The sequence below is a fragment of the Panicum virgatum genome, chromosome 7K (assembly GCF_016808335.1).
Source record: "Panicum virgatum strain AP13 chromosome 7K, P.virgatum_v5, whole genome shotgun sequence".
Classification (NCBI taxonomy): Eukaryota; Viridiplantae; Streptophyta; class Magnoliopsida; order Poales; family Poaceae; genus Panicum; species Panicum virgatum.
The window spans coordinates 25820585-25831233 of NC_053142.1; positions in this window are offsets into that span (position 1 = coordinate 25820585).

Consider the following 10649-nt stretch of genomic DNA (forward strand, 5'->3'; position numbering starts at 1 on the left):
AGATATTACAACCACACTTTTACAACACAGACATATTAAAGATTACAAACCAGTTCAAAAGATTATTACAAAAACCAACTTAAGTAAAACAGTTATTCAAGCCATGATTATAAGTTCAGAGTCTAAACAGCGGAAGATGAAACACGATCTCTACGACACGTCGCCAAAAGTATACCAAGCTAGCCCAAGCCGGGTATCACTCGTCATAGTCATTGCCGGCCGAAGACGTATCCCATTCTACGGACCAGCCAGGAGGCAACGAGCAAGGATAGGTCAAGCTAGCGACCTGATCCTCAAAAGTCATACCTGAAAAAGGGTTTCAACAGCAAGGCTGAGTATTCTAATACTCAGCAAGACTTAACCGACAACGGGTATAAGTAGCCCACCTTAGCTAGACTATGCAAGGCTTTGTAAGGCTCTGGTTTTCCTTTGCTGAAAAGCAATAAAGAGTAGGTCCTTACTTTCAAGTTTTAGCTGCAAGATTCTAGTTGATTAACCATTCTATGTAAGCATCTACTAACCATTCATGGTGGAACTTCTAAGCAAACATCAAGATTAATAAGAATATTGTTGCTCTTATTACTCTGTGTGGCAAAGAGATCAAGCAGTCTCATTTCATCGTGAGAGGCGGACGATTCTGAATCGAAATTCAACCTTGCAAGGGTAACCTAGCACACACGTCTGGAATACCGTCGGGTCATTCCCAAACAACCGTTAACCTTTCTTTCCGGCTTGTGGATAGTGCCACTCTCCCCGACTACAGGGCTCCAAGGCCGAACCTTGTCCCTAGAAGTCGTAGTGTTGCGCAACATATATAAAAAAAACCTATCCCTACTGAGAGAGTGGGAGGTATATCCACTCCCCGGTCCAATCGGCTACTAGGCTTGCCGCGTACCATATTTACGGCATGTGACTAGTACTTTCAAAAAGTTAACCAGCACTACCACACACCGCGACCTTAGCAAGTTCATCAACACAGACGGGGTCTCACATAGGACATGATATCGAACACAACCCCGTCCGTCGTCCTTATATTGATAACAGAAAGTAAACAAGCAATTCCTATAAAGCTCGCGAGTGACAGGCAATCACTCGACTTTTACCGTTCCTATAAGCTTAGCAATTACTCGAACTCAAGTCTAGTGTTCAGTACATAGGTTCCTAGGATCATGCATCTAGGGTTTCAATCCAAATCCTAAGAACTGTAAATGCACAAGTACGTAATACAGTAAATGATATTAATTTGAAGTATAGGTTATGTCCGGGGCTTGCCTTCTCGGTAGTTGCTAACTATTTCAGCGCTAGGCTCTTCCGAACTTTGGTTCGGGGCTTCAGTTAGTTCCGCAGTGTTTACTTGAGCGTCGAGATCACCTCCGTCAGATTCCGGGATCAGCTCGTACGTCCCGTCTGATAAGGTAGTCGTGTCTATATGTAATGCAAGAACAACATTATAAACAAACATGGGCAATCGTTTATAGAGTAAATAAATAACAAATTTAACTACACAAGGCATCATGATCAACATCACAAAATAAGTTAACTAACTTCATAAAAGGAGTGGGGGTGATTTTTCTATACAATTAAGTCATGGTTTGTAAATAAATCAACAAATCAGAGTACAAATAGTAATAAAATCTACCAAAATTACACTAAACAGAACGTGAACAAAGTAATCTACCCTGTAAAAATCATGCTAAGACATTGAACCATTTAAACACAATAAATCATTTACTCAGATAACATCTAGAACAAGCAAGAATTACACAGGTCAAACTAAAGAAGATCAGAAGCTCAAAATTTAACATGAGATCTACACAGGGATGATCTAGCTACTGTGAATTTTTCATGATTTTATATACACGGAATTAATTCTGAGAAAATAAACAAAACAGACATCAGTTTAGCAAGATTAAATTTTAGCTCCTGTTCTAGTCATGAACTAAAGCTCAAACTTCCTGATCAAGCTAATATACTCCATATGAACACTCAGGAATATTTTCAGGATTTTACACTAACAGAAACTATTTATCATAAATAAAGTATACTAAACAAGGATTAAAACAAATAAAAAGCTACAACAAAGAACTGATCATGAAATTTTTATAGCAAAGCTAGTGTAACAAGAGTAAACTACCACCAAAATTTCAGAGCAATATCAGCTTTCAAGTATCACATAAGAAAAAGATTAAAGCACTAGTATTTATACACCTAGTAACACAAAACAAAATCTACAGCAAAAACTTGCAACTAAAGCCTAACATATTATGGTTCTACTGCATAGAGCTCTTCCAGAGGATTCCAAAACATCCAGATTTGCTAATTTACGAATTTTCTACGAATTGATATTGAATTTCAAAGTTTACTGAAAAACATTACAAAGCAGTCCTTAGTGGCACTATTCAAATGAGTCATAGTCTATTCACATAACCCCCTGGCCTTTCTCTAATTCTAACAAACAAGTCCCCGGCCGAGTCAGAGCAGGGGGCGGTGGTTTGACCGGCCAAAACCGGCGACGGCGATCGCCGGCGGCGAGGGTGGGGTTGGGGGAAACGGAGAGCAGGCCAGGGCGGACCTCCTGGTGTACTTAGCGCGTCGGGAGAGGGTTGGAGGAGGGCGGTCGGCGATGGACGGCGGCCTGCGGGCTCGGAGCTCGGCGGCGGGATGGCTCTGGTGAGGTTTGGGCGAGGGGAAAAGGCCTGGGAGCTGCGCGAGGTCGAGGCGGTGCTAAAGGTGGGGGATGTAGGGGTGGAGCGGGTCTGGGTTGGCGGCTCCGTGGTGGGGTGGAGCTCGCCGGGGTTCAAGCGGGGCGGCGGCGGCGTTCTGCGGCGTGGGAGCGAGGGGAGAGGAAATGGACGGGCGAAATCGATCTCTGGGGTTTAAGTAGTGCTTAAGCGCTCGCTAGAAGAGGGCGGCGTGCTCTGCAGCAGCCGTTCCACGGCGGCGTCGCGGTGGCGGCCGTCGGGGAGGTTCGGGGCGCGGCGGGGGGTGCGTGGCGAGGGGTGGAGGGTCCAGCGCGAGGCAACAGGAGGGGGAGGAGCTCGCCCGCGACGCGTGGGAGCCAGCGCACGGCGAATTAATGGCCGGGAAGGCCGGGAAGGCGCTCCACGGCGGTGACGGGCGGCGCTGTCGGCGGCGAGAGAGAAAACAGAGCAGGGGGGGTGGAGGTGGAAGAAAAGGTTCGTTTTGCAATTACCAAAAGTTCCAGGGACCCCACTGTAAAACAGCGATAACTTTTAAACCAAAGCTCAAATGAAAAAGTGCCCAACATGAAAGTTATTCAATTTTTCAAGAGCTACAACTTTGATGTTGTGCAAAAATTTATTTGACCAAAGGATAGAGAACTAAATTTGAAAACGCAAGAGGGATTTTAAACTCTAGGAATTTTGTCTTTTTCAATGCAAAACCACTTCAAAAGTAGATTTACAAGCAAAATGACTACCATGCATTAAATGCACTGAAATTTTGCACAAACACCCTCCACTAAAACTATAATTACACAACCTATTCAACACAACTGCAAAAAGGACCTTGCATAAAATCATAATTACACATATAACCTTTCATAATTACAAAAAGATCCTTTTTAAGCATTTCAAGCACAAGATGCATAATTTGATTCTAATTACCCTAAATTGGTTATTTAAAACCCTGGGCCGTTACAGCCTACCCCCCTTAAAAAGAATCTCGTCCCGAGATTCCGAACGAAAAAAACTCTCAAGGGAAGAGGAGTAGACTAACCATCAAAGCTAACAGGACAAAGTCACAATAAAGAAGGTTGATGTTGACGATATGATCTTTTGTAGATAAGGATTGAGAACTTAGATAAAGTTCAAGAAACAAGGTATGAATTTATGAGCGAGAGGAATTACTGTGCGATTGTGTGAACTAATCAATTGTTTTTCCACACTAAAGGCTCTAGGATTTCATTCTTTGCAGCAAGAGTCGGTGGATAAAATATGAGATCACAATCACCAGCAAGTTGGCTGGAAAAGACTGGTGGACTATTCTAGTACTAACATATAGTAGGATTTTTGTAAAGAAGAGAGGACCTAAGTTCTGGTAGAATCAAGGTCTCAATTTGGTGGTGAAACCCGATAGAAAAGATATCAAGGTGAGTTTTTGCTCAAGGACATTCTTTCTCAAACTGTTGATTAAATTAAACATTATGATGCGAGATGCATATGCTCGATGACCATGAGAATGATGCATCCTCAAGATGTATGATTACAATGCTGGTTAGTGACCCAGAAGGATATACCAAAACTCACAGTTTTTGTTGGCCGAATCAAAACCCCAAGTTAACACAATATTCAGGTCGCGAAAAAATGGATTGTCGGGGTATTGCTTACACGTACCAAGATACCAGCGCGCTTCTAGTGGCACAAACATATGGCTGCAGCACACACGAGGCCCTAGATCCCGTCGCGGCACCATTGGTCAGTGACAGACACCACGACATGGTAAAAATATAGCAACCTAAATAATGTGCATGGCTAGAACGAAAGACGGAGGGTTAGGTGATAAACGCAAAACCCTTCCCAGATGCATATGATGTTAATTGTAATTGAGCCCCCTGATGCACATGTTTAAATAATGGCCATGCAACAACCATGCTAGTAATGAGCCTGCGTGTTATTCTAGTATTCTTGATTGCCACTCTGTTTAGTCTTCAAGGAGAGTTATACGAGCAAGGAGGGTAATGAGATTTCCCTTTGATATGCAAAGTAAGGGCTAGACGGTTTGAGAATAGAGAATATACCCGTCATAACCGGTGCACCTTCAAGAAGATCAGATAGTGAGGTACCTCCAACCTTTCCTTGTAAACTATCCTGTCTCTTTCCCTTATTTTTGTTGTTCTGCATAGAATCTTGACCCCGTTTTGGTCGTCTAGGCTGGGAGCAGTGTCGAGCGAAGTGGTTAGGATTCCCACAATTGAAGCAACGTTTTATTTTGCCTGAACCACCACGTGGGATGAAATCCGTGTAGGTAATTTCCCACCCAGTCAAGTCTATGTCGCTTTGGTCATGCTTGAGAATTCGACGCTTTGCTTGTCGAGCCTTAAGTTCCATCGGAGGTCGCGATGGTGGCGTTAGGGAGTCTAAGTAAACATCCCTCATCTCCTTTATTCCTTCATTGAGCTCTTGAGATTCTGCAACCAGAGGTTGGGGGACATCATACCCTTCCCCTAGCTGGTGTTGTTGCTGTAGGAGTTGATAAATCTCTTGCTGTCTCTGAGCAAGTTGCTGGAGTAGTTTGGTCTGAGTAGCCACGAGTTCAACCAGGTTGGACAGTAGTGGCTGTCCGCTATCACAAGCACTTCTCAGCCCTGCAGGAGCATTGGGTGACCCTTGCACCATTTGCAATGCGTAATTCTTTCATTAACTAGGGAAAACTTTAATAAAAGCTAGAGAACACGTTTTTCGAACAAAACTTTCCACATGATCAACTATAGATCAGATCCCATACTAGGCCAATTAATTTTGTTTTTCCCAGATACAAAAGAGAGGCAGATTTCTAGATGGATCTTCGGTGATTGAATAGACAGGGTTCTGGTGCTACGCTGCTAATCAGCAGAGATCAAAGAAGTGATTGGACTAAAAATATAGTCTCACAGATTCAATAGGCTAAAATTTGATGAACACCCATGTCACAAAATTTGCAACATTTTTAGTATTCATCAAACAGCGTAGAAATGTACAAATAAAGAGATTTGGCAAGTAGAAAAGGATTAAGATCTTCCAAACTGGTAGTCCAAGTGGTACTGTTTCATCATTTGAGATTCTAAGGAATGAAAAGATCACTAGACATCAAGATGGGGCTTCATATGAAGGCATGACTAAAAACCATCTTTTTCAACCAAGAAAGTCTAAGCATTTAACAAGCATGCTCCAAAAATCAAAATTTCACTCACTCATGTTTTAAGCACACTAACATTTATCTATGAGGATTCATACTAGAAATTCCTTACAAAGCTTATGTAACAACTTCACAGACTAGGAACCAAAGTAAACATCAACCAATATGCATGCACGTCCTAACCGTCCTCACAAGATAAATAATTGCCAACTATCGTTGGGCTTACGTGGTTAGCACGATGGCATACATAAATACGGCTCTCCCTATATAGCTAGTCGATACATTCTAACCGTTCTTAACTTATCGAATCGTGGTTAGTGTACCTGCAGAAGATTGACAAAACTTATATATATATCCAATGAACCTTTCATGCCAGCACTCATGAAAGCGTTCCCAAACATTACCGCTCACTATAGAAGCGGCAGCCATACAATTTTCGCCGTATGGCCAACGTTAACATACGCTAGTTAGTGGCGTATTCACGAGTTCCTTTACTCCCAATATAGTCGACCGAGATCGGTATATTGGCAGCAGCTCAAGTAAGTCACTGCTTGAGCGCAGCGTTCGGTTCGCATCGCCGACGGGAAGGTCAGACTCCCTCAGCTGACTGAGCACACTTTACTTCCAATATAGTCAACTAATAGTCGATATATTGGAAGCACCTCAAGTAAGCCACTGCTTGAGGGCAGGGTTCGGCTCGCATCACCGACGGGAAGGTCAGACTCCCTCAGCTGACTGAGGATCCTTACCATCTTACCTCACGTAGGTGCGTCGTTACAAGAATTAAGAGTTGCTTGTGAGTATGGTTTGACAAAATATAAAGTGTTGGAAGTCGGATAACATAAACCATACAGAAATAACCACCTAGTAATTCCCATAAATTCCCTAGGACTTTACGTTCTAAGCACAACCCTTAACGAATCCAACGTAGCTTTTCGAAATACCCTGTTGTTCCAATTTTATACGAAAAGCGATTTTTAAGGTTCCAACACCTCTGGTATACGCTTGTAGCTCTGATGCCAGCTGTGGCAGAACCGCCTAAATTATCCCAGCTCAAGTGCGTAAACCATCACCATAAAGGCAATATTAGCTTAAACGCACTTCAAACGGAACAATTTTTGGTCTGTCGGGTAACGTCCCGATACAACCACCGATTCTCGGATCGAACAAGCATACCCCGCACGAAGGCGAGTTCAGAGATATTACAACCACACTTTTACAACACAGACATATTAAAGATTACAAACCAGTTCAAAAGATTATTACAAAAACCAACTTAAGTAAAACAGTTATTCAAGCCATGATTATAAGTTCAGAGTCTAAACAGCGGAAGATGAAACACGATCTCTACGACACGTCGCCAAAAGTATACCAAGCTAGCCCAAGCCGGGTATCACTCGTCATAGTCATTGCCGGCCGAAGACGTATCCCATTCTACGGACCAGCCAGGAGGCAACGAGCAAGGATAGGTCAAGCTAGCGACCTGATCCTCAAAAGTCATACCTGAAAAAGGGTTTCAACAGCAAGGCTGAGTATTCTAATACTCAGCAAGACTTAACCGACAACGGGTATAAGTAGCCCACCTTAGCTAGACTATGCAAGGCTTTGTAAGGCTCTGGTTTTCCTTTGCTGAAAAGCAATAAAGAGTAGGTCCTTACTTTCAAGTTTTAGCTGCAAGATTCTAGTTGATTAATCATTCTATGTAAGCATCTACTAACCATTCATGGTGGAACTTCTAAGCAAACATCAAGATTAATAAGAATATTGTTGCTCTTATTACTCTGTGTGGCAAAGAGATCAAGCAGTCTCATTTCATCGTGAGAGGCGGACGATTCTGAATCGAAATTCAACCTTGCAAGGGTAACCTAGCACACACGTCTGGAATACCGTCGGGTCATTCCCAAACAACCGTTAACCTTTCTTTCCGGCTTGTGGATAGTGCCACTCTCCCCGACTACAGGGCTCCAAGGCCGAACCTTGTCCCTAGAAGTCGTAGTGTTGCGCAACATATATAAAAAAAACCTATCCCTACTGAGAGAGTGGGAGGTATATCCACTCCCCGGTCCAATCGGCTACTAGGCTTGCCGCGTACCATATTTACGGCATGTGACTAGTACTTTCAAAAACTTAACCAGCACTACCACACACCGCGACCTTAGCAAGTTCATCAACACAGACGGGGTCTCACATAGGACATGATATCGAACACAACCCCGTCCGTCGTCCTTATATTGATAACAGAAAGTAAACAAGCAATTCCTATAAAGCTCGCGAGTGACAGGCAATCACTCGACTTTTACCGTTCCTATAAGCTTAGCAATTACTCGAACTCAAGTCTAGTGTTCAGTACATAGGTTCCTAGGATCATGCATCTAGGGTTTCAATCCAAATCCTAAGAACTGTAAATGCACAAGTACGTAATACAGTAAATGATATTAATTTGAAGTATAGGTTATGTCCGGGGCTTGCCTTCTCGGTAGTTGCTAACTATTTCAGCGCTAGGCTCTTCCGAACTTTGGTTCGGGGCTTCAGTTAGTTCCGCAGTGTTTACTTGAGCGTCGAGATCACCTCCGTCAGATTCCGGGATCAGCTCGTACGTCCCGTCTGATAAGGTAGTCGTGTCTATATGTAATGCAAGAACAACATTATAAACAAACATGGGCAATCGTTTATAGAGTAAATAAATAACAAATTTAACTACACAAGGCATCATGATCAACATCACAAAATAAGTTAACTAACTTCATAAAAGGAGTGGGGGTGATTTTTCTATACAATTAAGTCATGGTTTGTAAATAAATCAACAAATCAGAGTACAAATAGTAATAAAATCTACCAAAATTACACTAAACAGAACGTGAACAAAGTAATCTACCCTGTAAAAATCATGCTAAGACATTGAACCATTTAAACACAATAAATCATTTACTCAGATAACATCTAGAACAAGCAAGAATTACACAGGTCAAACTAAAGAAGATCAGAAGCTCAAAATTTAACATGAGATCTACACAGGGATGATCTAGCTACTGTGAATTTTTCATGATTTTATATACACGGAATTAATTCTGAGAAAATAAACAAAACAGACATCAGTTTAGCAAGATTAAATTTTAGCTCCTGTTCTAGTCATGAACTAAAGCTCAAACTTCCTGATCAAGCTAATATACTCCATATGAACACTCAGGAATATTTTCAGGATTTTACACTAACAGAAACTATTTATCATAAATAAAGTATACTAAACAAGGATTAAAACAAATAAAAAGCTACAACAAAGAACTGATCATGAAATTTTTATAGCAAAGCTAGTGTAACAAGAGTAAACTACCACCAAAATTTCAGAGCAATATCAGCTTTCAAGTATCACATAAGAAAAAGATTAAAGCACTAGTATTTATACACCTAGTAACACAAAACAAAATCTACAGCAAAAACTTGCAACTAAAGCCTAACATATTATGGTTCTACTGCATAGAGCTCTTCCAGAGGATTCCAAAACATCCAGATTTGCTAATTTACGAATTTTCTACGAATTGATATTGAATTTCAAAGTTTACTGAAAAACATTACAAAGCAGTCCTTAGTGGCACTATTCAAATGAGTCATAGTCTATTCACATAACCCCCTGGCCTTTCTCTAATTCTAACAAACAAGTCCCCGGCCGAGTCAGAGCAGGGGGCGGTGGTTTGACCGGCCAAAACCGGCGACGGCGATCGCCGGCGGCGAGGGTGGGGTTGGGGGAAACGGAGAGCAGGCCAGGGCGGACCTCCTGGTGTACTTAGCGCGTCGGGAGAGGGTTGGAGGAGGGCGGTCGGCGATGGACGGCGGCCTGCGGGCTCGGAGCTCGGCGGCGGGATGGCTCTGGTGAGGTTTGGGCGAGGGGAAAAGGCCTGGGAGCTGCGCGAGGTCGAGGCGGTGCTAAAGGTGGGGGATGTAGGGGTGGAGCGGGTCTGGGTTGGCGGCTCCGTGGTGGGGTGGAGCTCGCCGGGGTTCAAGCGGGGCGGCGGCGGCGTTCTGCGGCGTGGGAGCGAGGGGAGAGGAAATGGACGGGCGAAATCGATCTCTGGGGTTTAAGTAGTGCTTAAGCGCTCGCTAGAAGAGGGCGGCGTGCTCTGCAGCAGCCGTTCCACGGCGGCGTCGCGGTGGCGGCCGTCGGGGAGGTTCGGGGCGCGGCGGGGGTGCGTGGCGAGGGGTGGAGGGTCCAGCGCGAGGCAACAGGAGGGGGAGGAGCTCGCCCGCGACGCGTGGGAGCCAGCGCACGGCGAATTAATGGCCGGGAAGGCCGGGAAGGCGCTCCACGGCGGTGACGGGCGGCGCTGTCGGCGGCGAGAGAGAAAACAGAGCAGGGGGGGTGGAGGTGGAAGAAAAGGTTCGTTTTGCAATTACCAAAAGTTCCAGGGACCCCACTGTAAAACAGCGATAACTTTTAAACCAAAGCTCAAATGAAAAAGTGCCCAACATGAAAGTTGTTCAATTTTTCAAGAGCTACAACTTTGATGTTGTGCAAAAATTTATTTGACCAAAGGATAGAGAACTAAATTTGAAAACGCAAGAGGGATTTTAAACTCTAGGAATTTTGTCTTTTTCAATGCAAAACCACTTCAAAAGTAGATTTACAAGCAAAATGACTACCATGCATTAAATGCACTGAAATTTTGCACAAACACCCTCCACTAAAACTATAATTACACAACCTATTCAACACAACTGCAAAAAGGACCTTGCATAAAATCATAATTACACATATAACCTTTCATAATTACAAAAAGATCCTTTTTAAGCATTTCAAG